Here is a 24,968-nt window from a genome sequence, read left to right as displayed (position 1 = left end):
ATCTGCTGAGATGTTCAGGGCACCCAGCAGGACATGACCAGTTGAACTATTATAAAGGTTTGATATAGATTGTAATTGATCTTGAGCAAAATTCTTGTCAGTAAGTCATCTAAGCTCATCCATTTAAATGTTTTAAGCATGATAAGTATTCAGATCTTTTCCCCTCTCCAACTTAGTCTAGAAAATATTTAGCTTAGATGAGTTCCGTTTTAACTCACTACTCATCATCTTATGTTGTGAGGAAAAAAGAAAATACAAACTCCACATTCTAAAATTCTTTGCTTTGAGAAAAGCCATTTAATAATCATACTTCTTATGCTTTAGAGTTAGAAGATTTTTTTTGTATTTAGACTTTCATATTTCATAAAAGCTCACTCCAGGATGTAAAAGTATCAGTTCAGCAGGTATCTGTCTTTCCTACTGTGAAGTCAGAGCTCTTGYCTGTTTTTAACTTAGAGAAATAAAGACACAAGAGAAAAGATGGCTTGATAGCATGGAGTAGAAGGGAAGGAAATCAATTCTGTTATTCCCACAAGTGTATCTTTTTTAGCTGTACGGGCAAAGGAAGAATATAGGATCATAGGGCTAGACTTTTAAAAACAGTTGCTCAAGCCCCAGTGCATCTAATTAAAGTTCATTACAGGTGAAACTGTAGATGAAAACAAGAACTGACACAGTGATACACCAGCAACCACATCAGTACTGAGATGAAAATGTACAAAATAATGAGTACATTTTTCAATATCTCTAGTTGGATGCTCAAAGCAAAACTGAAGTCTATGCTCCTTACAACTGGTCACTATGTGTGTATATCACATGTACAAGCTCCTGCAGGAGCTTCTGTTGCTTCTGCTCACAAAATGTGAGCAGCATGAAATAAGTGTGCTCAAATAAGTGACCCTGAAAGTGTGGAAGTCAGGCCACACATTCTTGATATGCCCCCAATACAGACATCTCAAAGCAGATTGCCTCCACATAGTGGTATATTTCAGCCTACTCTCAGAAGGGGTAGAAATCTGGGAAAATTAAATCTGGAAGAAAAGGTCCAGTGAACTCTAATAAACTCTTTTAGACAGGGTCAAGCAGATTATTTTCCCTCCCACATACTATATTTTATACTCAGGGTTTATGTGGTTAGGCTCATTTTCTAGATAAGTCTCCTAGAGAGAATTTTCAGTAATGTTTTTCATTAGGGAACCTGAGAGCAGATGGGCAGGTTTGCTATTTATTTCCTCCTTTATTCTTTTTCTCTAGAAAACAGTCTAATTCACAGAGTACTAGGTGTTAAAAACTGAAATTATAATATTGTTATACAATTTTAATTACAAGACCTTTGGTTATAAAAACTACACTGATATGCACTTAGAAATTCATATTCATATCTTTAATGAACATAGAATCAGAATACCTACCTTAAAATATTAGTCTTAAAGAAAAAGAGCTCCATAATAAACATTTAAACTTCATTTTGAGTATAACACAAAGGTATGACTGGTCCATCTTCAGACATGATTTTTTAATCACATATGGTAAAATAGCAATAAAAGGACATGAGATATGAGAAAATGCTTCAGATTCAAGTCAAATGTCCACATCTGGAAATTAAGTTTTGTTCACTCCGATACCTTGARCAGTTGCCTTTGTCTACACTGCATTTTTCATGCCATAATCAAAACAGCTTGACCCAGTGATAGCTCCATGAAGGAACTTCAGCAAAAGCTAAGCTTAGAGTATTTTAAATCTAAAAAAAAAACATATAAAGATGCCTAAGCTGTACCTGGCTACCATTTAACTCTGAAGACACCTTTTTTCTGGATGTTTTGCAGAGAAGTATTAATTTGAGTTAGTCAATCCCATTTTTTTTGGCAAAGACTCTCTAATAATTGAACGAAGTAACTTTTTGTTGCAATAATTAGAATCTATACTTATATATGATGGTCTTCATCCAGAAAAATTACAATCTTCTCAGGTCTTTCTACRGAGAATCAAAATTTTGAAATGCTCAGCACTTGGTATTAGTGGAACATCCACAATCAAGGCTTAAAAAAGAACTTACAGGATGCATTGTCACGATTGTGTCAAAGATCACTTTAGGCCAAAGATCATCCCGGAAAACATGGGCCCCCTTTCTAAATCAGGTCTCCTATGCTCTAAGAGCCATAAATAGCACTCAATAAAGCAATGACTTCTATGCTGTCCACAGCTGAAAACCCGAAGGGGCTGAATAGCACTATAAAGCACAAAGAGAGCAACAGAGGGGTTAAGCTTTAGCTATAGTTGCAAGCTTCAGTGTATTTCAAGGTGAGAAAATTTTTCCATGGTCAAACRTATCAAGAGTTTCTCACTAGGAAAATAAATGAGGTAACACCTTGGTATGAATTATAAGCATGGCTAATGACGATCCTGCAAAGGGCTCTTTCAGAGTTGTAATTAGCTCTGAACTCGAGCAGAACCTTGTGGCATCTCTTAGACAATGTTAAGAGACACAGCCTCTAACCAGACTTCAGACAAATGAAAAACAAACAGTCTTGTATTTCAATGGGTTTGCAAGTTAACTCCATATTTGAGGAACTGGCAGCATCATTTTTGAAGACACAGCTACTCTGAAAATTCTATCATTTATTATTGCATTTTTTTAATATAAGAAAAGCATCTGAATAATGTGCTTTGTTTTTTTAGAGAAGCATTATAAATATGAAGTATGTTTTACTTTTGTTAATTACCTTTGAAGGAAATAAGATGAACTATACTACTTTCAAGAACATGACTTTCACCTCACAGAATAAAACTGTCTGAATGTTACCTTGTTCCCTTTATAGCCTGCTTTATAGCTCCCCAAGTGATTTCATTACTACACACCACTGAACTATATCTGCATGTCATTAAGTGTAGTTGAGCTTTCCAATCTCTAGAGGTCTCTGCATATCGCATTTTAACTCTGCGACATCCCTGTAGGAATTGCATTTTGAAGGTGAGACTGAAGAGCTGCATGTGTGGGAAAGGTCTGCTGGCACGAGGTCAGATTCTGAGAGTTCTGTCATGAGAATTCAGCTCTCCTAGTAATTTATAGCAGCCAAAAAAAGGAGCATGGAGATTGATGGCATAGTATTAACTAATGACAACACTGCACAAGAACATTTTATATTCTATAGCATTCATCCAATCATACAACATGCAACTAGAAATGGTTGAATTTGCTGATGAATAAACACAGCTGCTAACCTCAAATGTCACAAAAACAAYGTTTCATACTTCAATATTGTCCATACCTGGGATTACTTTGTTTACTTTCATGATTGCAAAGGCCTTAAGAAGGAACACTATTTTATTTGTTTTTAAGAGTCTCCTTTAATGCTTTAGCTAATCATAGGAGAAATTTATTACCATTTCTATTGCCTATTTTAGATATATCACCTGAACCTTTGTTATCATCCCTGGACTAGGGGAACTGCTTTTTAGCCATTGAATATGTCTTTTCTGACTTTATATTAACATTTATATCCAGAACACAATTGAATGAAATCCAAATGTCTTCCAGATCTAAGGAATAGACTGGGGTACAGGAAAAGGCAGGTGTAGAATAACTGCTTCTTTAGCCAAAAGTATGAAAGGAAGTTCACAAACTCCCACAATACCTCATACCAATTTCACATTCAGAAATTAATTGCATCTTTGTCTATGGATAGATCACAAACAAGTGACAACTGCAAACACACATATGTTTTTCTGACTATTATTAACCCACAGCATTCAGCTGCTTTCAGATGCTATGGCCTTTAGCAACCACTCCACACAACCAACTTGGCAAAATATTTTGATGCTAAGGCAGCTGAATTCAAAGAATATATATGAAAAACTTTGTTGCCTTATAGTGATATCATCTGCAAAAATAAGGGTAGGGGGGTGACATTTCATGCTATTAGTTTTTGCTTAGGCTACCAAGAACACTGCMAACCTATGGAAAAATTAAATGAACCCTCTGAAACATTTTAATTTAAGCAAATTCTGTATTTATACTTAAGTAACACTTTTGTAAGTGTAAGTACTTTTGAAGCATCTTGTCCGTGTAGACCCTAGTTCTGCTGTGCATAGATCTATATGTGCAAGACAAGTTCTTTTAGTAAGCTGTGCTTGCCTATTGTCTTATGATTCCTCTTAGGTACCAGGACACACAAAGGAGGGTTGCTATAAGGAACAACAGAGAACATATCTTTAATTAGCTTTAGTTTTCTGATGCACAGCAATTCTTTATTCTGGAAGTTAAGCAATTGCTGTCTACTTYCAGTGAGTAGTAGGCAGTAAAACAATACGTAAATGGGTGTTAGGCAACAGATTCTACACAAGAATTTCAGAATAATCCAACTATCTCATTTTAAATCTTCCGAGTAGTTTACTGGTCAAGRGAAAGTACTAACAATCACCTTGCTACTGATACCTTCATAAATACCTGAAAATACAGAGCATTAAAAGTTGCTGGAAAGAGTTGATACGCCTTAACTGTCATGTTACAGAAAGCTACATAAAAAACTTTTGGTTCTACCTACTATGAAGATGCTGCAGTAATGCCAACAGTATTCAAGGAACTTGTTTCAGGGGGAGAAATCCCTTCCAACATCCTTCCAAGAGCCTATCTCTTTTGCTCTTTTTTTTCCTGTCTCTATTTTTCTCTCCTGCCACTCCTCAATTGGTTTAGGTGCAATCAAATGCATAGCTGATTTCATTTTTGCCCTGAAAACTGAATTTCTCCATATTGACCCAGTCTGCCCACATCCTGGACCGTCAGTACTTTTTCTCCTCACATAGGATGTTTTGTTGAACATGTATAGAYTACAATGTCTTCCAAGCACCTTTCTAATCTACCTAAGGCAGTTCTATATTTCAACAGAAACCTTAAGCCATGACCTTTGCTTCTCAAAATTCTGTTGGGCTATTTTTATTCAAAAGTGAACAGTTCAAGCTACAAAAAAACGCTTAAAATTTCACAAGCATTAGTCTCACTCACCTAGCTGTATATTGTATAACCTCTCTATTGATTTTCATTATTTAAAACTTCAGAATAACCCACTCATAGTTGAAATGCTTTTTTTTCTCTCCATGAAATTAGATTTTCTATACATGTATCTTTAAAACACATAGCATATTTAACATTTAAAGCTTTTCAGTTTAAGTTTCAAATGTCATTAGAAAGCTCTACTATAATGCTTTGTCTTTTAAAATAGGGATAAATTTTCATAGGCTTGTCTTTTAATTTCTTTCATTGTCTGCTTTTTTTTTTTTCCAGTTATAAAGGCAGAAAGGTTAGAGAACCAATGTTATATTTGTACACTGTAGTAGAAGAAAATGTAAACCCAGTATAAAAAAAATCTTGCATAGCCAAATATTTGCAAGATCAAATCAGTAGCCTATTTGTGTTGAGGKAAAAGCAAATACTAGCCAGAACACCCACCTCTTGCAGAGAAGGTGATGCATACAGCACTTAGAAGCAGAATAGGCTGTTTCTCTGTTGAAATGCATCCAAGAAAAAAAAAACCAACAACAATTGATTCTTGAGTTGGTGATGCTTTCTCATTTCACCTGATGTTGTTTGCTTGCTAGCACCACAGTTACATTTAGTGTTGTAAGAGACAGCCCATATTGTTTTGTTCAAAGGAGCCAAACATTTCACAGTGGCTTTATACTGCTCACTATTCTTTGACCAGAGGCTTTAGAGCTGAAGAAAACCCTGTTTTGTATAGTATGTTGTATAATTACAGCAATTTAATTTTTGAATAAAAAGGAAAGAATCCTCTGTTCATGACATTTTTTACTGGCCAAGTTATAAAAAGCACAAAAGATATTAGTGCTTGATCATATTACATGTATTTTTAAAATAYAAGTTGCAAMTAATAAGCAAAGTAATGAAGTATTTACTAGGGCCATAGCATTATTTTTGATTTTAGGAAAAAGTCATGGTCACAGCAGGAATAACCTCCTACCATTGGAGGGAGCCAACACCACTGCTTTTCTGTGGCTTTAAAAACTCWTTTTTTTCAGCATTCGTGGAAGAGGTACTGAAATCCTGCAGCGCTCTGCACATTTCATAAAGACAAACTCTAAAAAATAATGGCCTAGTTCTCACTACACAGTCTAGCTGAATTATTAAGTATTAAAAACATACTTGTTTAAACAAGCTTAAACAAGCAATGTTTAGTACATATTCTAAAATGTTTACAATAAATGTTTACTTTATAGTCACACACCTTTATTATTTTTAAAATAAGACATAAAATTATATTTTAGATACTAATTCAGTATTTCAAAAACTTTTAAAATACTACATTCTGCCTCATCATCTTACTTAACTCTACATTTAGGCAGAGTAGCAAGAAAATAACATGAAGTGTTATAGCATATCTGGATTTTTTTATATGTTGTTTTATTCATGCATCAAGCAGGTMTATGACAGTCTTCTTTTTAATTCATCTTTTGCACGGTTATTGCTGAGGTATGGAACGAATTACACCAGTACTGGCTATACCTCGGCAAAATTGGCAATTTGTTATTCCTTGAATTTATGCAAAAAAAAAAAAGAGCACCCTCTATTGCCATATCCATCATTTAGGTTTTTTTTTTTTTTTTTTTTTTTTTTTTTTTTAATATTAAAATAAATTATAGTCTCTTTTTTTTCTTTTTTTTTTTTTTTTTTTTTTTTTTTTTTTTTTTTTTTTTTGTCTTGGAGTGTAACTTCACTTTCATCTGTCCATTCGCTGAGGTAAGAGTAGATGCTACTGCTGGGAAACAGCCACATGCTAATCTGTTTCAGCACTTTCTGAACTAGGTTAATTTACATGTTTTTCCCTGCATCCCCATGTCAGCAAGGGATCATTCTAGCAACATTGTCACATCTCAAGTCACACATGACTCGGCCATTGGGATTACCTCAGACGGAATTCTTCAGTTCCAGAAGGGCTCTTCTTTCTCCTTGCTGAATACATCCACAGTTTGCTGCCACAGGTTCCCTGTAAATCAAAATAACCAAGAGTCTAAATCATTTATTAATAGAAAAGTGAAGTATCTTGCTATCATATCTGTACTTTTCCTTGTGTTTATGTATCATGGCTATTCTAGTCTATATTCTGTAATCTAGATGAGAAGACTGCCCCTTGTGTTTACAGTGGTCAGTGATCTTTCTCCAGATAGTTAGCAAGATAGAGTGCTTCACTGCAGTACTAACAACTTTTCCAGTATTCCAAATGTAAGGGATAAAATGGATACCTTTTTATMCTCCTGTACTTTAAGGCATAATTTGCTAGTGAATATTGCGTATATAGTAACCTGAAATGCCTGTGAGAACAAACTGCTGTTTGATATGCTTTCAGAGACGCAACATGCAAATTATAAACACAAGCAGGAGTGTTTAGAATAYTGTGTCTCTTTTTTTTAAACCAAATCTCCCTGAGAATGCAGCAGGTTAAATATATAGCCCAGAGAGCATTTAACAAAGGAAGCTTTAAACTGCAAATTTACAGAATTCCTGTTCCTAGCATGCAAACCACCTAATCTTCATCATAAAATAATGCAGATCACAAGAAGCCTGAGGATGTCTCTAGTTCAACCTCCTGCTCACAGTAGGGTCAGCTCAGAGACTGGACCTCTGCTCAGGGTTTAATCCAGCCGGTCTTGAAACTCTCCAAGGATGGAGACTACACAAGTCTGCAACCTGCTCCATTTCCGCTTGTGCTAACAGTGAGGAAGTTTTCCTTATATATAACCTTTCCTTATATATATTTCCTTATATAACCCTAAACAGTTCAGTTCTTGCCTCCAAATACCACATTGATAGGTATCCATGCCTTTACCTGTATACACACTGACTGAAAATTTATACTGACAAGTCAATATTTGACAGTTCCTAGAAAAGTCTGAGCTTTCCAATAGATTGTTACCATTCTAGATATTTGGCTGAAACTAAAGTGGCTTTTTTTCTCCTTTAATCCACCATCCTTTTTCGCTTTTCTAAAATCCTTCTAGAAAAATAGAAGTCTGAAGGGCTATTGAAACAGGTATTGATTCTGTATTTTTTAGTGAAAGAGCAGTTGTCAGAGGACTGCAAAAAAATATTTTCTGAAGTCTAATATCATTAATCCTGACCTAACAAGCACATCACTTTGCTTGTGAGACACTTCATCACTTCATACTTGACAGTAGTATTGGAAATTAATGTATATTCAACTCAATCCAGTGGCTTCTTTCTGCTGTACCACCACATAAGCATGGTACAGTTTATCAGCTGGAGAAGGAAAAAGCAATTGAAGGATTATGAGATYTCAGGTCTGATAAGAAAAATTTACACTCTCTGGAGCAACTTAATTCTTAAGCTTTTGAAATTAAATTCATATTAAATTTCAGGACTTTTTTTTAATAATGACTTCTAATTCTGACTGATATATATATATATATCACTGAGGTATAAAGAGCTGAAAGTTCCCAACATTTTGGGGACACGGGAAACTATTTTTTATTATTATTGGATTTATTTTTATTACTACTACATGCTATCAGGCAAGCCCTTCTGAAAGGCCTCTATGTGCAAGAGGCATGAGGACATGGAATGCGACAGCCCATCAACTGCCACAAGGCAGTGAGGCCTCTATCAACTATCCAGGTACAGAGCAAGAACCTGTCTGTAACAATTCTATCCATTTTAGATAATACAGATARATAATACCAATAATTTCTAGTTACCCTGGAACAAAATGGCTTTGTAGATTACAGAAACCATAAAACTCAGGCTTACTTCTTCAAATCTGTAGCATTAACCTATGACTTTTTGGTGGATGTTCACTCATGTCAACCAGATAGTCTATAATCATTTGTGTTTTCTGCAATTAACATTTTAGACTAATGCTGTTTTTCTAATAGTATCCAATATCTGAAGGCATTTTAAAATGTTAACCAAATCCTAATAGGTTTCTTTTTCCTAAAAGCCAGTCCAACTATCAATAAAGGCAATGTTAGCAAGGCAAAGACCAAAGGCTGTAATCTATCCTTCTAATATTACATGACAATATGTTGTAGTTACGTGAAGGCATACAAGCTTTGGGCAAATGGTTCCTTTGATAATTCAAAGATTTTTCAAATTACTACATCCGTGCCTCTGAGTGTGTAAATTAAAAAAGTGAGATAATGAAAACATGCTTAGCTTATAATGGCATTTCTTAGACTGAATCTCTCTTTTGAACCAATCCATTCAAAGCAAAAAGAGAAATTTAATCAAGGGGTTTCTTGGTCAAATTATTACTTTCCCCCAAGACTTATTTAATTTTAATTATGTAATAATGTGCTTAATAACAAGCACTGGATTTTAATGAAAATCTTGTCAGAAAAAGGCCTTTAAGGGGGATCTTCAAATTCTTTTTAATACCAAATATAGATATAGTATGCAATGCAGTTTTACTTTGTAGCCCTTAGCAAAAGAATCAGTTATTACACTCTTCTCATTTTCTTTGCATTTGAAATAATTCCGCATTTGAAATAGTCACATTGCTGTGCTTTTCAGAATTCTCTTATGCAGCTAAAGAAAAAATAGTCATTTTAGCCAACAGCTGAGGAATTCCAATTGTGTTTCACTTGCTACCTGTTACAGAACCTGATACCTTTCTCTGCTTGTGTCCTTCCCCACCCACTCCCTACATGTCATAGCTTTTCTTCAGCTGAATGTAAGAATTTGCATCAGCATCAGTAGAAAAGTCCTTAGGCAGATTCCACTTGGAGGTATTATGGTACTAAGTGGCTTAGGTGTTTAAATTCCATGGTAATGGAAGAGGCTAAGAACCTGAATAGAATAGGAAAGAATAGTTAATGGCATCTTACACAAGAGGGAGAAGTGAAGGGAGGCCTGCAACTTAATCCGCTTCTGATTGCAAAAGCAACACAAAAAGAATCCTGCAGGGCCACAACATTGCTAGAAAATCAAGCAACTGGTTCAAGTCAAGGTTGTGGCAGACAAAGGGACAAGGAATCACTGTCACTTTTCATCATCTTCTTGAGCTGGGCGTAAGACGACGAGATGAGTTGGAAAGCGTGACATTGGATGATCRTGAGCTACGCGCCTCAGTTCATGCAGACAACCTCTCACAACTGGCTAGACAAGCTGGAATGAATGATGATACTGCTTCTACCTTGGAAATTTGGTGTACTCRGGTGGGTTTTACAATAACTGCCAAGACGACAAAGCACTTGTAGCTAGTAAAAGAGACACCAGATAAGTATCGAAAAGTAATTGCAGTGAAGTTGAAAACAAGTCAATTTTCATGTATGTTTAGAAACTTCAGTGTTGACAGTTCTATCAAGAATGATGCAAAAAGCAGATAAGCCTCAGGCATAAGCATGCACAAAAATGAGTAACAGACTGATAAAAAATATTGCATTTAGCACTGAAGTACAACTTGATCAAACTAACATAACAACCCCACTGTACTGTGAGCTGAAGCCTTTAACAGACATAGTAACAGCCAAAGAGATGACAACCAGCTCTTTCCTACTCACCCTTTCTGTGTTTTGTTCTCTGTAATGTCAAGAATATAAAAAATAAAAGTTATGTTAGAATCTTTTCTTTCTGTGGTTCTAGGCATTTCTAGGTATACTCTGAAATATTAAAGACTTTCATGAAAAATGCAAATTCTCCCTGAGAAAGAATGCTCTGACAGAAGGAGAATCTCTAGTGTCTAAATTCCCATGGCCTTTGTTTTTAATAAAAGAAAAAAAATAATAAAACACTTCCCTTAAAACTGAAAGGCTTAAGAAGTGATATAAGTGAAAACTGATCAAAGACTAGAATTTCTATATGGTAATACATTTGTATGAATGACACTAAAGGTTCTGGATGTTCCTCTCTCTCCAACTTCTCATTTCCCCTTCCTCAGAGGTCCCCTTTGCTGACTCCTGAGAATCACCCTCAAAATGCAATAATAATTTTTGCATAAACTTTGCTGGCAACTCCCAGCCTGCACCAAATGTCAGTTGTTTTATTCTTTAACATTACATCTCCCATATGCCCCCAGATTAAGGAAGGTTCCTTAATCTCATTCTCATTGGTTACATGCAGTAACCCAAGAGGTAGCGGTACCAAGGAAAGTAAGCAAGCAGCATAGTAGTCGCTATGAAGCCACATGTCCAGCAGGAGGAATACCAACCCTCACCTTCTCCTAAGATAAGAAAAGCTACTGTAAAGCAGAAATCTACAACTGAACCCACAGCCCTCAACATTAGAGTACAGAATAAGAAAGCACTTGAGCTACTAGAACATCCTCCTCAGAGCATCAACATCAGTGCAATATGCGAGTCAGCAAAACGGTTGTTCACCACCAAGAGATACGACCATGCTAAGATGAATAATGTTTCCAACATTTTTCAGTTGCTGATTCTGCAAGTAAGAATTTGATGTGAACAACTAGAGCTTTTGAAACTTGCAGCCATCTGTTGCACCCGTAACAATGAGGCAGTACTAACAGCTCTGTCCTCTCAGGGAAACTCCTTGCAAACATCAAGAGAAACAAGAAATGGACTAAGTGGCCATGGTTCAAAGAAATGGTTCAAAGATAATGCATTTCTAGTACATCATTCAGATTTTAAGCTGTAATAAATCACCCCATCAAAATCTCTTTTTTGCTTGAATGAAACATCTATCCCTGTCATAACTGCAAAAAGCAATACAAAAGCACAATTGATTTAAACAGTTTTTATACTGTTAAAATTTTAACTAAAGGTAGAAAAATATTGATTTTATTGTCAACTTCTGAAGGAATGAATAATTTAGAATGAAAGTAACTTAAGAGAAAACAATATAAATCAAGGAGCAAGTACTGAAACCACACAACAGCTGTGACATTTTCATCATTTTCTTCTACATTTATATTTATTATGTGAATCCTATAATTATGTGAATGCTTTAAGATATTATGAGGAGGCTCATTTCATATTTTTTACATGTCATGTAACAGAATAGAGCCTGGAAAAATAAAACCTTAACAAATTAAGTATAGGCAAATAAAGATTTGGTGTATGTATGTTAAAGAATCTAACAGGAAAAAAAATGGAATTTTTCTTTCAAAGTCCATATATTGTTTGAAAAATATCCTCAGAAAATACGTGATGCCTTTCGTGATTTTTTTTCTCATTATATTTTTCTTATTTAGTTCCTTGTGGACATGCAAGAACAACCAAATGAGCATTGTGGTTACAGAAATAAAGAGTCTAGACAATGCAGTTGCAAAAAAAGAGGGAATGCATTAGAAAAACAACAAGGCATGTGAAGGGGAATAAAGAAAAAAAATGAAAGGAAAATAAGTTACTACATTATACTGATTACACTGTTGACTAAGGATTTCCCCTTCCCTGAAGGGCCAAGAAATCCTGTTGCAGCCACCCCCATGCCTCCCTCCCCTCTCCCCCCTCCCGCCACAAAAAAAAAAAAAAAAAAAAAAAAAAAAAAAAAAAAAAAAAACACCCAGATATTGAATCTCAGCTTTGTGCAATGAATTCGGAAATGTATTTTAACGTACTGAAATCAGCATTCAGAATAAAATATCAATCAAGTTCAATCCTGAAGTTAAATCCTACTGAAGTCTAAGATCCCTTTGTGTAGGCATTACTGTGAATAACCAGAATGTTGAAAACGTGGAGAGAGCGAGAGAATAATTTTCATGTTCATGCAACAGATCTAGACTCCTGAATCAGTCATTCCTCACAGTAAGTGTAAGGGGGAGAGAGACAATCGAAGCAGTAATGAGGTTCTGCTACGTCTTCCATTACAGTAAAACTAGAGAGTGAGAGTCAGCACCTTGCTTGAAATTTGATGGTTCTCTCGCTTTTTCCTTTTAAATCAGAGGCACTCACTGCTTCCCAAATAATGCATGTAATAAAATTTCTTTTTCAGTTCTGTGCCRTGGGCATCATTTTTATATTTTATATTCTTATTTATATTATTTCTATATTAAATACTCTATTTATAAAGTGGATATAATAAGACTTCTATAGCAGTGGGTACCTTTATATCCAAATGTATATATAATTTTATGGACACATTCTTCATAGAGACTAAATAGCGTATTCAGAATATAGGTATAAAGAAACACAGGATTTATTTAGGAATACAGGTTTAAAATCAACTTTTTGTCTCCTCATAAAAAGTGCCTTATTATCTGAGGTAACGTACCATGTAAATCTTTTCATAAAACATGCAGTCTACCTTAAAACTAGGTGGATTTTTTTCACTAACTACTGAAAGACTGTATTGTATCTCATTGAACAAACAGTTAAGAACATTATAATAGTATCTTGTAATTTCCAAACTGAGTGTCTTCATAAATAGATTATGTCCATATGCCCATGTTTGCGACAACATTGTGCTTCCTTGATTTCAGCTCTATAAAATATTTATAGTCAACCAGTCTCTCTTCTCAGCTAGGATTCTGCTGATCTGTGTAACTGCTTACTCCGCTGCTAATAGTTCACCTAACAGGTTTTCTGTGCTTTGCAGTACATGCACACACAAGCACACATGCACGTGCTAATTTTTCAAAAGCCTTTTGTGCCAAGTTTTCAGTGACTGAGATAAACTTTAAAGCTCATAATAGAAGATACTTTTCAGAGGAATCAGAAAAAAACTATTTCTGAGTATCTTCCAAAGCAATTCTACTTTTTTTTTTGGCTATCCATTTAATCCAGAATTACAGATTTTTTAAATAATCCAGAGTACTGCAAGCATGCATACTTTGCAGCTCTCAGATCTCAGTAGTGTTCCTCTTTATAATGCAGAAACATTCTTTTACAGGTTTTAAAATGAAGTCTGTATTTCACTGATTTTCAGTTCAGAATCCTATCAAATATGGTARTAAAACAGAAACAGACCTGTGCAAAACCTTTCAGGAAACTGAAATACTGAGACATTACATGCAAAAAAAAAGTRTGTAATATTTAGCTCCTTACAGCAAAAAGAATAATATAGCAAAGACTGGTTTTGTAGCAGGGCTGGTTAACCACAGCACACCCTATACAATATTTAATTAATTACTTTTTAGTTTAGTGTGASTTCTGGTTTAAAAAAGCTGTTATACAGGAAATGTGTAAGATTTTCGTAAGAACAGAACTTATTGTGAGCAACAGTAAACAACTCTGTGTAGTGCTACAAAATCCTGCAGTTTGCTTAACAATGGCTCTAGCAGGTGGCATATGGCAACACAGAGYCTGTCACCATCTCCAGGGTGCCAGACATTCCACAAATTTTCTGTGCAAGGAATTTTTTTGGTAGATTTGGATTGTAAAGGCACGTGAGCATCTGCTGCCTGCTTAATCTCATTACCATCAAGAGAGTTAACTCCTACAGTTCTCAGTTTAGCATTAAGAGCCAGTAATTTTACTCTCTTACCATGCAAATTTGACAAAATTTTCAAAAAATGTTCCATGCTAATAAAAAGAATGATGTGGCTATAAAGTAAATGCAACTTTTTTCAGGCGTATTATTTAATAGACATTCAAATAACAGTTGACCTTGATCACCTGAGCCATATTATTATGTTTAAGTTTTGAGAAAGAAGACATCCTAAATTCTTTAATCCTGACTTATCRTTTAAAAGAAAACCTAGACCTAAAACAAAATATTTACTCCAAATTTAACTGAATTTGAAAGCATTAAAATACTTATATTTTATGGAAGGCTTTATAGGCCTTCTGTAAAGGTTATTAACTAAAGATAGGCTGTATAGATTACTACATTATCTAAATGACTAAAGTGAAATAATAAAGTCCAGTGAGCTCCATGGAGGTTCTAGAACTTTCTTTGTTCTATGCACAGGAATGATCCATCAGTTTTGAGTTTTTAGACTGCTATTCATTTAAGATAAAATAATTGTGTTTTTCTGTTGCTATTAAACTGTCACCAGTGTTAAGACAGAAACATGAAAATAATTGGAAAAATAAAGAATCAGTGTATACCTGTAGCAATCCCCTTACCTTTGTGTACTGTAGCTGCTTTCTTGAGGACTACTAAAATCATTATCTCCCCCACAAACACAAACCTGTTTTTTGCCATTGGTGAATTAGATCRAAGTTTTCAAATAATAGGCTAGGCTACTAAGGGCTTTTAGTAAGATGCTGGTGAGAACAGTGAGAAAATTCAGGTGAAATTTTGCAGCATGCTTCTAGACACAGTAGGCTCTCAGAGAAAAAAAAATGGATGAAAAAATAGTGTTTTAGGTCTACGATCATTCCATTTTCACTGCTTACGTTCCCCAGGATCAAGATAGATGTGAACTGGGCAAAATATGTATTGCCTCTTTGGACAGCTCTTGGCTTTTTGATGTATGCCAGATCCCTGACTGTCTCCAGAAGGAAAATACTCTTATGTTTATTATCTAACTCTTTAGTTTACTTACAATGTTAAATTTTGGGTCAAATCCACAACTTGAGTCAAATATGCAGCATCAGCACCCAAAACTACACCTGTAAAGACTCAAGAAATACCCTCACAGAACTGATTTTGGAACAAAACTCAAAGTACTAGGTAATGCAGGTCTTTGTCTTACCATGCTAGCACACTGTTTTAACTTTAACATAAGGCATTGTCCAGAAGGCAGCTGCCGCTTAAAAAAAAAATAWAAAAAGGAGTAAATGGTGAGCACGAGGTGCTTCAAGGATATCTCTGTGCATTCTTGAACACGAACAGACTAAAAAATTTGTTGACAGAAATGGCATCTAAACCTATGCATCTATTCAGTTCTAAAGAGATTCCACTAAGAGTATTTTTTCGAAGGTTTTCATTACCCTTTTACCCCATATTTGTATATTAACAGCGAAGGGAGGCTTCCCTCCTTTAGCAGCCAGGACACCTGAGGCACCTACTCCCTTGCTGGGGCGTGGGGCGGCCGTTGGGGCGGCCGTTGGGGCGGCCCCGCCCTAACTGCCACAGCGCACCGGAGGGGCGGGGCGTGGGGGTGTAAAGGAGAGGGTGGAATGTCGCAGTTGCTGCACCTTAGAGAGGAGCAGCCTTCCCATTTACCTCAGGCCCACTTCGACAGAGTGTCAAATCACCTGGAAAGCAGCAAATCGTCGTTTAAAATGGCTGCATTGCATAAATGGGTAGAGAAAACAGGTTGTCTCTTTCCTCTGTGGGCAGCATTGAAGAATTTGGATAACTGGGCTGTCAGTAACCGCAGGGACACAGCCCAGATATAATCTGCAGAATACTCTAGTTGAAACAGAGATAGAGGCTGGATATTTTGGTTTCCAGGACAGCTACAATTGCTTTCAGAGACCTGGCAAACCAGTAGGAAAGATGTCACCAATTTTGAAATAGCTGGAAGAATGGGCAGAGAAATTTCTCTTTAGGAACAAGTAATCCTCCCTTTATTTATTTTTATGACAGCTCAAAACAGTGCTAGCATGCTCTTTATAGGAGGAAAAAAAACATGAAAATTCTATAAACAGCTACAGGAGAAAAGCTTTCCTTGAGAAAGCAGCTTTATTTGGTCACTTTGGTGGGGGTGAAAGCTTTCTTATGCAAGCCCCTTTGCTGGTTTTGACCTGTCACGAGGAGCGTGCCAGATGTGTCCACTTTTTTTGAGTTCATTTTGCCATGAAATGTTGATAGTAACAGCTATTTAAAAACTTCAAAGGCAGGAATACATTCAGATGTCTACAAGTACCATATGTGCCAGTCATTCATCTCAGATGTTGCATTACAAATGTAACAGCACTTTTAATGGGCCTTTTTGGGAAGCAGCAGTTGAACAGAGGTAGGCTGAATGGGGCAAGCCAGAAACCACCGTGTGCAGCTGCTGCCTTCTCTTCCCCCATGAATATTTTGGTAGCATCTGGAAAGAGTTGGCCAAGGAACAGGAGAGTAGTTTACCACCAACTCATTAGCGGCCCTTGCTTTTAATCTGCTGCTTTATGGATCCTGGCATTTATTAGCAAAGTAACTCAAAAAAAAAAAAGGCACTATGGTATTAAGTACAACGCATAAACCTTGCCAAACAATTTAACGGTCACATTGCTGCCACACCATTGATATAGAGTCAAACCCTCTATATCAAAAAGTTATATTATTTTTATTTTTGGATTTGGATTAACAAGATATTAAGTTGCTGAGTATGCAAATACCTTATCACAGCCTTCACCTGAAGTATCCTGCCTGTCTTTAGTGCTACAATATTTATAAACTGTCTTTCTCCTGCTAAATCAACAGCTATAAACCAAAAGAGAGGCTGAGGACAAACTTAAGGAAATGAAAAACAGATAGCACATATATATATATATACACATCTCTCTCTCACACAAGCCTGAATGAAAGCCTTCCAACCACCTTCCCAATGTACACAACACCTCCCATGATGCCATCTTACTCCCCAMATCCTTTAAAGCTCAAGATCAGACCATCCTGTCACTTGGTAGCTCCATAACTTCACCCTATACTTTTCATCTCTCTTGCCTCCTTGATATTACATAAAACTATCTAGMACATTTGAGTTTCTGGTAGTATTCCAAAAAAATACCTAGTACCAGAAAAATTCCTAGTACTCCAGAAAAAATACCACTTATTTACACACAATAGTTGGATCCCTGTATTTTTCCAAATTTCCTGACAAGACTAATGTAAAGTGCTTTTAAAGGAGTCTTCAGTCATTTTAAGACACTAGCAATTACGCACATGTGTGATCATATTTTACAAATACCAAGAACACTATAAAACACTCAAATAACACATGGTTTAACTGTGTTTCTGGAAGATGCATGATTATTTTGAGCCAGAATCTTTGCTGATTTTGAAGCAGGCTCTGTTGCTGAAAGTAACTGTGCCTCCTATAATTAGATAACTATATTCCGAGTAATTCTATACTGCATACAAAATTCTGTTTAAGTTATGGTTTGACATTCCAAATATCTTTTGATGGACTTCTATGTAGCTACATTAGATAGTCGTTTCTGCATTTCCTTTTTTAAATTACACAATTACCACAGCAATTATTTCACTTTCTTTCCACGCCTCTAAAAAGACATGCTCATAAATTCTCTCTTATCCTAATTTCACACTATACTTGCAACAAAAGTGTTTTCCAAACTGAGATTATCTGCTTGACATTTTTTTAAAAGCAAATCAAACCACCGCTCTAGTCATAGTAGCAAAACACAAAAGCTTTCCTCTGCCAGAATACACAAACAGCTTGTTTATAACTTACTTTTTAGCCACCAGCAGCTGTGTAAAAATATCTTGCTTAGGAGAATGGTCTCAATATCAGCCTGGAATTAAAAAATAAAGCWCACACATACTTGCTGTCCTACACCAAGTTTCAGCTTCATAAACAAATTGTATTTGTCAGTTCTATTAGCAGCTCTGCAGACATATTGCAAGTGAAAAGAATCTTGCCTCAAGTTTCTGTAATTTCTGTGYGGAAGAGAAAGCAAGACAGACCAGTACTTTCACACTTGGGGCACATTTAATTCAAATTATATTTACTGGGCCACCTGTGAGTGGCTAAAGATACTGTTGAACTGAGCAAATGTGCACTAAGCTTTTCCAGAAAAGTGAGTCAATCACTTTTGGTATGAAAAAGCTGCAGTTGGCATGAGTCTGGAACACTGAGAAACAAGAAGTCATTCATATGCAGAGAGGTACAGACAGGGGAACGTGCCCTGTCCACATCAGGGGGTGAGGCTGAAAGATGCTGCACACAGGCAGCTTTGGGTCTCTAACACTGTTCATGCAGGGAAAGTTAGAAGTATCATAGGGGACTTCTATTGGAATCAAGTAGTTGGCAGTCAACTGAATTGCTATAGCAGTATATTTGTTTTTATGGCAAGACAAAAAGCATRTTAGCAGATCCTTGCTGAGAGCTCTACAAAGAACATACACTATCAAACAAAACCAGTTTTAATCCTCTAAATTAACCATTCCTTGTTTTTAAGCAAGAGAGACTGTCTTACTTGGTCAGCAACTACATCAGTCATGAGAGCTCCTTAACTAGGCAGCCCAGCAATTAATTTGTATGGAACAGTTTACATCAACATAATTTTCACAGGGAAAACATGAATAAACCCATACAATTAAACTTGCAGTACCTGTGCCAAACTGGCCACATACTTTGATCATTTCTWTTTTTACTTCTGTCCAGAAGAAGAAGAAAGTCCTTTAAATAACTGGGTCCTATTGTAATGGACATTAATCTTCCCCTTTGCCCTGTTCTCGTATCAGTCCCTGAAGTCAGATAGCACTGACACAGGAGTATGACAGAAGTTGTAATGTTGTAGTTAAACATGGTATGAAATATTTTCCAAACTCAAAAAGTTCTCAGATATTTTTCAAACTCAAAAAGAAACCCATGATGAAAGCAGACATATTATAAAATATCCAGCTGCAGAAGTTCTGAATCAGCAGTAGTGCAGAGTTCATGAGATGCATCTTTTCAGCAAATTGCTACTTGAATGACCTATTGCAAAAAGTATAATTTTATTTTAAACTCTATTCCACGCAGAAGTTGTTTTCATGTGATCATTAGACATTATAAAATATTGTGCAAAAGGCTGAGCAGAAAGCAAAGCTGATGTGTACTTTTAGGYGCTAGAAATGCTGGCATTATCTCAGTTTCATACATTAGCTTGAGAGTGAGCTCCTAAGAGCTCTTAAGAATACTCCATGGTTTACRTTTTTGGTTCATGGTCATAGTCTTTCAATGTTAATAATGCTCTATTTAGAAAATAAGTGGGCAGCATGGACCTTCATAGAGTTGTCAAGAAGGATGACAGAAGGGTATTCTGTATGTAAATGTTTAGTTGATGAATATGCAACATGCAATTTTCATGCAGAATATAGCAATAAAACATAACAAATTAAATGCATTATGTTTCTCTATTCTTGACGTTCTTAACTATAGAACAAGCATTCTTTATTCTAACATATTGCATGACCATATCTTTCCTCATAGAAAAGAAAAAGGTCCAAGTTTTCTTCAATTTTAAATATGCTTTATTGTTACTATGATACAGACGAATATTAAAAAATTTACTCTCCTTACATGCTGAAAAGTAAAAGGTCTCTAAGAAGTTATCCAAACTTTTCTTTTCTCCACTTTTGTAAGTGAATATTTTAAATTTGATTTTGATTTGACCCTAATTTTGATTGACTCTGGTCAATCAAATTGACCAATTGACTGTTTTACTCAAAAAACACATTATTAATTCAGTGTTATAATAGAGGCCTTCTCTTCCTTCTGTTATGATATGACATAGCACAAGAACACAAGAAAACAAAGATCATGAGCACTGAATTAGTATGTCCAGTATCCCCATGGTTGGAGATCTTCAAAAACCAACCTGAGAAGCCCCTGRTCAACCTGATCAAGTTCGAGATGGGCTTTGAACTCGATGACCTCCAGAAACCCCTTCCAATCTCACTTGTTTTATGATGCTGTGCTTCTGCAACTAGGACTGAAAAATTCTGCATTGTAATCCTAAGCAGTTAAGACTCTGGTGATTTCTTCTGTGGTAGAATATCACACAGAAATCATTAGAAATGCTATTTCAAGTTGATTTGTGTCATGCTGAAACATGTTTTCTAAGAAATTGGTATTTTTAAATTGTTCCTCTTGTTCAAGCTTTCCACAAGGTTCTTCTAAACTCTGCTGAGTTTAGGCTTTACTGGTATCTTACGGCCATATATTACGTAACATTAGCATATATGTTTTTTCTTTTTTTTTGAAGAGCAATGACTCAGATGGTAGGATGAGACCATGAGACCAATAATCTTATCAGTTAATAGAGGCAAAGCAAGTCGAAGAGACTGAATTTATTTAGCTTTAAGACTGGCCATCATGTATTCTTAGCAAAAGTTGTAGAAATAGTATTGTGGGAATGTTGTTTTGCTCTTTCTYACCCTCCTAAACCCATTCACCTACAAACACACACAGCTGTGCTTGAAGTAAACAGTATATCAAATAGATTTTTGTGAATAAAAAGAGACTATGAGTAAGTTACCAGTGTCAACAGAATATTTCTAGCAGAAGGCTGACTCACTGCACAGTAATGCCAAATCACAGAGATGAAGTAAACCTCTTTCTAAACAGGAAGCAGAACTCTTGCATTTTGAGAGTACCAGAGTCCAGTTGAACCAAGGATTATACTCAGAGTTAAAATAACACTGTTCTTTCCTCCTTCTGAGTAGAATCTGAACAGATAAATTTAGGCCTCTGCATTATTTTCAGGGTTGGCAGAAGACCTGTATTTGTGGTCAAATGCAGACCAAACTGAAGGCAGACTGTCTACCATCTGGAAATATCCTTCAGTAGTCCTATCATAGCATTCATTTCCAGGGTTATGAAGAAAGGTAAAAAGAATTTGCATCTAAAGATTTTGATTAATACAGTTAGTGATGGACATGTAAAATTAAAATTAGATCATTTTTGTGAATTTTCTGGTAAAATGTGACAAAACCAGTCTGATAACTTGCTTTTGAACAAAAGCACACTATATTTTTCTGAGAAACTCCAAAGTTCAGAAAGAACAAGCTTATGAAGAGAACTATGAAATTCCCACATCTCAAAATATTTGTTCCAGAGAGCAAAACTGCATTTAGATTAAAAATGAAAGAAATAAGGGAAAAACTAAGTAAAGTAGAGGTTAAATATTAGTTAACCTAGTTGAAAACTATTGGCCAACATGCTGTTAGTTTTTCAACTTCTGTTTAATTTGGCACCACTCTGAAGAGTATTTTKGTTTTCAAAAGGAAATGAAGGCAGTCTTCTGTGGCTTAACATCAAAACTACACTGATTATCTGGGCTCAGCATCTTTGCAAGTTAATCTGTTTTTGCAGTGCAGTGGAGAACATACTTTAAGATTAAAATAGAGACTAAAACAGCAGACCATAACATTTTCATATTCTTCATATGAACAGCAAGGTGGTGGCAGCACTTCTAATAGAGTCACATAGACAATTACTCCTRCAACCTTCTCACTTAAATGTGATTCCCTTTTGAATAGTAGGATCTCAGGCCCATATGTTATCATGATTTTTTTTTTCTTTTTGTAAATCAAATTTCAACATAAACATACCATAAACCTTCTATTGGCAAGTGATGGTTTTGCAAACTGGTATTTTCCAACAGGAAAACACTTCAGAAGAAGCTATGGTTGTTCCAATCTAAAGCTTTCAGAGACACAGCGTTAAACAAGTTAACAACGGAGAGGGTGGTATGTTGTCACCTRCAAGTTGATGAGGTGCCTCCATTGACCTAAAATATAAGTAGCTAAGAAAAATTTGTTTCTACTTAGGTTGAATTAAGTTCCATGATTTAACCTCCCTCTAGAAATCAAAAGAGCAAAGAACCAAAGAATATCCTGAAAACAAAAGGACTGTATAGTATTCTTCCTCAAAACATGAGGTCTGTATTTACACTCAGTTGCCCATACATTATTTGAACATGAACTGGAATTTTTGCTGTGCAAAACTGACATTTCAGTTGCAGCATTTGAGAAGTAACATAAATAACATACAAATGTAATACCATAGATAAAGACCATGCTATTGGAGCCTGAGGGAACAGTCCTCTGAACTTCCACAGCTAACATAGATAATGTGTGCCATGACTACTCTTCATGAAAAACTACATATACTGTAATTTGCTGATGTATAGATGGGTTATACATTTGTTTGTCTATCAACTTACAAGAATAAGCTTATCTCTAAAATACAAAAAAAMCCCCAAAGAAACTACCTGATTTTACTGAAGGATATTGCTATCTGATAACATATAAATAAGTCAGCAATGTAGGTATTTGAATGAGGCTAAAAATACATAATGAAATGGACATTATTCAGACAGATGAGTTTATGATATTTATGTGTACAAGTGGTTGGTGTACTAAATGTCTGCCATGCTCAGGGATTGTCCACAGAGACATTAAATATATATAAGTTCACATAACTCCCCCACACATATGTTTTGACTAATTGATATTTAAATATAGTGCATTAGAGTTGCTTCCAATCAGTTATCCAAATAAGTTCTAATAGTATATAATGAATTTTAAAATGAAATTGAAATATCTAGTACCACAAGCAAATCATATGTTTTGCAGTTTTATTTAAAATTTTTGAATTTGAATATTCTAAGTTTCACWTTACACAGACCCTCTCCCCTCCATTCCTTCTGTAGAATTTTGGCTCTGAAGACTCACATTTTTTGAAAGATCCCCATAGAATAATAAATTTGCTCTTATTGCTAATTCTTAATTTATTTCTTCCCCTAAGAAAAACTGCCAATTGTTCGTTCTTAATCTATTTCTTTCCCTAAGAGTAAGTGCCAGAGCATATATCTTTTTAGTTAGCATTTGGCATAGTCTTTTACCATTTTGTATGTTTCATACTTGCCTTTAAAATACATGCATGTTTTTTCTCGCTATCTGCATATATGAAACGAGTTTAATAACCTTCATTATGATTAAGGTAATTGTGATTGAATTAGGTAATTCCAGCAAGATTATCATTGCCAAAGTAGATCTGYCATCAGTACCTGTCCTACTCAAATTCAGTAACTTCTATCACTAGAAAGAGGTTAAAAATAATTTACAGTGTAATTTGTGATACACCCCATTCTCCTTTCTTTACAGCTGTTAAAAATAAGCAGGATGAGAGATTCTAGTGAGCTCCTAAGCTTGACCTGGTTGTTTCCTTCTCGGGGCATAGGCTTCAGGAAGGATACACAGCTGGGAAGAAACCCTTCTGCACACTAATAATTATAATAATCTTGAWGGTTAATCCACACATGCAGCCAGCAGGTGTCTCCCTTATACCCGCACAGCAGCTGCCTCAGCTTCTTCCACCTCTACCCATTATAGTAAGGTCTGTAAGTATTTGAGGGGGTGGSAGAGAAATACTTTTTGCATTCTTGAAAGAGTAAGAAAGCACAAAAATATTATTTAACAAAAGCTTTCCAAATCTCTTCAAAGTTTTCCATGCCTTTGCAGGAAGTTTAGAGAATCAGTTATTTTTCCAGTGTTACTCTTACTCTTCCTGGCACAGCACTAGTAACCAGTAGCTGGGAGTATCAGACTCAGARAGATATTTTGGAAACACTTTAGATTAAAAGATTAAGACTCATGAATCATAGTGTCTGATTTAACAAATCTATTTAACATGTCAGAAAACAGTAACACTCATTAAAATGGCATATGAGCTACAGGAAAAAAAAGAAACTGTAAAAAGTATTGCATCTTTCACATCTTGAAATTTTACATTGTTTCCAAATCACTAATAAATACTAAAACACATTTGCAAAGAGTATTTAAAGATGCAAAAATGTTAATGCACATAGCCACTTGTTTGACATTTCTTGCTTTACTGCCCTCAGAGTCATGTGTTGGGTTTTGCACARTATCAAATCTGTCTGGATTTCTGAAAACCCAGGAGAGCAGGAGATGAGTGCACTTGAGAGCCAAGAGTTTTCCTGTTTCCAAAAGCCAAACAAAGGGGAGAGTTTAGCTGGCTGCAAAGGCCATGGGAAGAAAAGCAATAAATGGCTGCGCCCAGGAGAAATGCTAGTGAAAGGCAGAGGAGTAACAGCTACCTACAGCCAGTGAGAGCCAGAGGAAGCAAACAGCTGGAGTCAGAATGGAAACTAAGCTGGGAAGTGGCAACAGGCAAGAATTAGAGCAGAAGGAAATAGATACAGGATAAAGTRGGGGAGGAAGTGTTGAAAAGCAAGGAGATTGTAAGGCCTCTAGAGTGATCTGGTGAAAAGGAAGTTTCAGATGGGAAAGTGGGTGTGAGAAGGTCCTGGAATGAGGGTGAAAAAGAGGGCAAGTAGAGAACAGGAGGCAGCTTCTGGCCAGGCACAATGGGACATGTAGGATAGGAAGCACTGGGAAATTTAAACTCCAACTCCAAGAAGGAGAGAATTGCAATTTGGGACACAAAAGGGATGATGCTAGGAAGAACAAA

The sequence above is a fragment of the Nothoprocta perdicaria genome, unplaced genomic scaffold (genome assembly GCF_003342845.1).
Source record: "Nothoprocta perdicaria isolate Ctin4 unplaced genomic scaffold, notPer1 scaffold_31, whole genome shotgun sequence".
Taxonomy (NCBI): Eukaryota; Metazoa; Chordata; class Aves; order Tinamiformes; family Tinamidae; genus Nothoprocta; species Nothoprocta perdicaria.
The sequence above is the reverse complement of the archived record's forward strand: the minus strand, read 5'-3'. Positions refer to the sequence as shown.